This window comes from Lepeophtheirus salmonis, chromosome 13 (genome assembly GCF_016086655.4).
Source record: "Lepeophtheirus salmonis chromosome 13, UVic_Lsal_1.4, whole genome shotgun sequence".
NCBI classification, from domain to species: Eukaryota; Metazoa; Arthropoda; class Copepoda; order Siphonostomatoida; family Caligidae; genus Lepeophtheirus; species Lepeophtheirus salmonis.
In genome coordinates this window covers 36,205,688-36,210,623 of record NC_052143.2, presented here as the reverse complement: position 1 = coordinate 36,210,623, position 4,936 = coordinate 36,205,688, and positions in this window count along the sequence as shown.

The following is a 4,936-nucleotide window of genomic DNA, read 5'->3' as shown; positions in this document are numbered from 1 at the left end:
TTTACCAAATTGATTTATATCTATAGTTTTGTTCCTTGATTAAAATAGTTGAGTTTTATTGAAAATAGTGTGGGTACGTGTATTTTAAATTAGCAATATCTATTCTGTTAAATAAACTACGAAAGATATTGTATATAAAAAGAATTAATTAAAAACCTTCAACATAATATAAATCATTTTTAATTTCAGTATCTGTCATTCTATAAAAAGGAATACAATTAGAATACTTTCAATCTACAAATATATTTAGATATAAGCTAGCCTATTTACACTTAATCAATAATGAAGTTAAATACGAGCATGACTCATTGTCATTAGAGATAGGACGGACGGTATAAGTAAATTTATATTATCTGAAAATATCCGAGATCCTATTCCCAAAGTTTGGCTTTGGATAGCCAAACTTTTATGGAGCATGAAAAATATCTGAGGAATTTTACGTATCTTAAAAAGCTGATTGGTGCAATTGGATCTACATGAACAGTTATATGACGTGGTTATTTAACAAAAAAAACTCAGAAAAACGGGGTAAAAGTCCAAGGGTTACTCAATTTTTCACAACTTTCGAACTACTGTTCAATAATTGTTTAGAATTGTTCAAAGTTTAAAAAAGAGCTACTTATTATTCAATCAATCAACGTTCAGAACACTGATAAGGAGAAAAGAAGGTAACAATCAACAGCTGACCAAAAAAAAAAAAAACAGTTTGTTTTTATGTAAGAGAGGTAACGCCATGCACACAAACCCCAAAATGTACAATGTATTTGGTTGTTAGTTGTCTAAGTATCTTCTTATTTTCCTTTGATCAGTGTTCTTAACATTGATTAGTTGGATACGAATTAGTTCTTATTAAATTCTGAACTGTTATTAACTATTATTCAGTAATAATTCCATAGTTGGAAGGATTGGCCAACTACCAACTGATTTTTGACCTTTTTCTGTTACTTTTTGGACGAGAGGTTGCGAGATATAAAAATCCTGATTTTATTTTATTTAAGTCTGAACTTCCGATAAAATACTAATAAAATTCTAGACAACAATTCCTTTAATTTTAGCTTTGGATCTAAATCCGAAATTTCAGGTACCTGAAATTTATCCAAATCGATTCTAATCAGGGAAAATGTGGATCCGTCTTATCTTAAATAGTAATCACCTTATTATAAGTAATTCCATACTGAGCCATATTGTATCTTTATGGATACACCATACATCACTCATTCAATCAAAGGCAATGAGGTATGAGCATTGAGTACTTATACAAATTTTTTAAACAAAGTGGACTCTCTTGAATACTCACATAGAGGGGGCTGTCAAAATTATTCTCAACCTGTGTCATTTTTTAGTTTTTTCATGTTCTATGGACTCTTGCTAGTGCTAGGGACTCTTTTACATGGGGCACACTGATTGAATAGGAATACATTGATTTTAAATCCTACTTAGATAGTTATATATAAATATATACAGTGGGCCCCTGCGTATGGTGGTTTTTGGGAACAAGAAAAATCGACGTTATATGATATCTGCGTTGCAAAGTAACTTTTTTAGCACTACAAAAATTATTGTATACCTCAATATACAGTATATAAAAACTATGATATGAGGGAAATATACTGCACTATAGTGGGGCTCTGAATAATTCCAAACACAACGTTATGCGGTTTCTGTGTTGATTGATAGGGCGTTACGGCAAGGACCCCCCTGTACAGAATACAATTATGATATTAGTTTCATATTATTTGATTAAAATATGTACATCTTAAATATGTCCTAAAATTTTTTAAAGTTCTTCACCTCATCCATTCAAAATTTAATAACATTTATTATACTCGTATTATAGTTCTTACTTACAAAATCAAAATCCTTTTTTTGTAACTGTATCATGAGTTCCTCAGATATGTAGTTTTTTTTTTTAAGGTCTAAACAAGCTATAAGCAAAGCTGTGGATCTAATTTTAAATGTATATCACATTCTTCTGGAACACACCAAAAAAGATAGAATTTGTTAACTTCTTTCATGGTTTGAATTTTGCATTTGGTCAAATTTAAATGCCTCGTGAACCCTTAAAAAAAGTGTATATAAAATCAAAAGATGGTTTATTCTTCAAGTTGACTCACTGACTCAAAAGATAAGGAACGTTTAAAACTTGAAATGCAGATTAACTATTAACTTAGTTGCAAAAAAATATCTCCAAATCTCGGAAATTGATTTTAGAATTGTAAAAATAAAATCAATTTGTATTTTAAGAACTAAAATATGAGTTTCATAAAATACATCAAATTTTGAATTGATGAGGTAAAAAACTGTCCCTTTCTTTGGGATGACATGCTTAAGATTTATAACTGAGTTGGATTTAAACTCAAAATATCCTCATTCAATCTGTGTTGAAAATGTATTTCAGTTGTATTGCGAACTCTATGCTCACTAGCAAGAGAAATTACCTTCGATTGTTTGAGTGACGTATAGTGTTGTTTGTCTTTTTGGCCTACAAAATTTGTGTCATTAAAACTTATTTTAAAAATTAAAAATTTCAAGGTTTTTTTTAAAAACAAATGTATCAATAAATACACTAAATTCTCTGCAATTAATAACTAATAAAGTTATGTCGAATGACAATGAGTGATATTTAACTTAATTAATGATTGAATATACAATATGTACAATAGAAATCCATTTCGGATTCCCCCTCTGCGCAAATACCTTTTCCACTGGGGCCCATTAAAACACTGATTTTGGCAAATTTTAAGGTCTTGTAGATCTTTTGTCCGTGATATAGGTAATTAAAAGTGTAAACAATTGAGTTTTTGGTCGAAATAGCCATTTTTAACCTTGTGTAAATAGCTTTTTTTCAAAATATTTGCCTATGCTTATAGGCATCGTATTTTTAACGGTAAAAATAACATTATTGACACATATAAATTAATTGATAAGAGCTACTTGCACAGATATAGCTTTGTAGAAAGAAGGGGCTTAAAAATGGTCAATTTCTATTGTAAATCCACTTATTTATCCACTTATAAGCACGAAAGATCTCAAACTTTGCCAATGTGAGTTTTTAATGTTTTCTACCAGTCTTTATGCGGAGGGGAAAAAATATAATTTACATCTAGTATATTTATGAAACAAAACGTTGACGCGTGTCTTTAGTCCATAGATTGCTTATGCTGAGCAAAAGCAAGGTGATTCTTTTAAATCCGAAAGTTAGTTGATTAAAACAAATGAAAATATCAAATACTCCAAATCTTGTATGGAATCATCAAATAAATTAATAAAAATTGAATAGTTTCATAAAGAAAATATAATTAAAAAATATGGTGATGATAAAAACAACATTTGAAGCGCCCTCTATGTTATTGACATACCTATTCATTACTACTACAGTTGTAATATTTTGGTCAACTACAGCGGCGTTAATTGATTTTACACATCATCCCTCAATATTTTTATCTACATACTTTAATTTCGGTGATGGAATTTCTTTTTTAAAACATATGCTTCCTCTATTTTTGTAAATTCTAGGATCTCCTAGAGTTGATAAAAAAAAAATGTAAATTTTATATTGTTTTAGGAAAACCATCAAAAATTATAATGGAGCTTAAATCGATGAAACTTTAAAATTTTAATGAATCTTAGTAGTATACTTGTAAATGTTTTTAGTTTCGTTGTTTATGAATAGTAAAGTACAAAACAAAAGGTTTAAACTAATATCAGAACGTTATTACTTATTAGTTCAATGCTAATAACAATATTTGAAATATATACAATATTCATAAATTAATATTTGGCCTTCAATTTTAGTTTTAATAATAACATGCGTATTATGTATGTAAAATATGTATATAATACGCAATAAACACAAATAATTATTTCTATGTTGTTAGAAAGCTATATTTTTGTTGGATTAAATCGTTTTTAAAAACGTCAAACATGAAATCCATAAACCATTCATTTTGACAATAATGATGATATATAATACAATAATTTGATAAATCAAAAAATATCTTATATTAATTGATGATACATATTTTAATGTAATGGATTTAATCAGCAGAGTAAAAAAGAAATAATTTTTTCAAGAAATGGCTTTGGTAATGTGTATTTCGCGAAGTATAAATGCGATCGGTTTACTCTTAATGGTGGTCGAAAGATAAGATTACGTACTGATAAAATTTCTTACATAGTTTTGTGATTGTTTGAGCGGGCGTAAAAGATTGACACGAATAAAGAGAAAATACCCCATATTTTACAATTTCTTTTCGATAAAGACGAAAACTTAAGCCTGTAGCTAAAAATGGGAATAGTGATTATGGTTTTGATACTGTAACAGCAAATCACGCGCAATTTTGGTTTTGTCGATTTTGTTCCAGTATTTTTGATGTTAAAGATGTACCATGCTCTGGAAGGCCAATTGTCGAAAGTGTGGATAAAATGATGGAAATCTTCGATTTTTTTAATATTTTAAAAGTGACATTTTGTGAAGAAAAGGTTTTTTTTTTCATTTAGTTATCTAAATTTGAATATATTTTATTTTAACGAAAATAAGTTAAGGAACGAGTGCTTGAACGGAAATTTCTTAGAAAATGAACGGATGAACAGAAAAATTATTAACTGGTCCAAGCAAACTTCTTTATATTTAATTCAATATATACTAATTGCTATGGGCTATATATTTGAAAATAATCCTGTTTACAACGACATAGAAATGCACCTTGTTAAATATTACATACTTAATACTCCATAATAATTCAACACACCTTTGTATAAACTATGTGCAAATGTGAAAAAAGGCTATTGTTCACTATTTTGCCTCATTTTGTATTAAATTACGTTTTACAAATATATACAGTCAATCTTGATTTAACTGCTACTTGTGTTAAGCGTATCACCACACTAAGCGGCCCTGTTCAGTTTTTTATTTATAATCATTGAAAAATAGGAA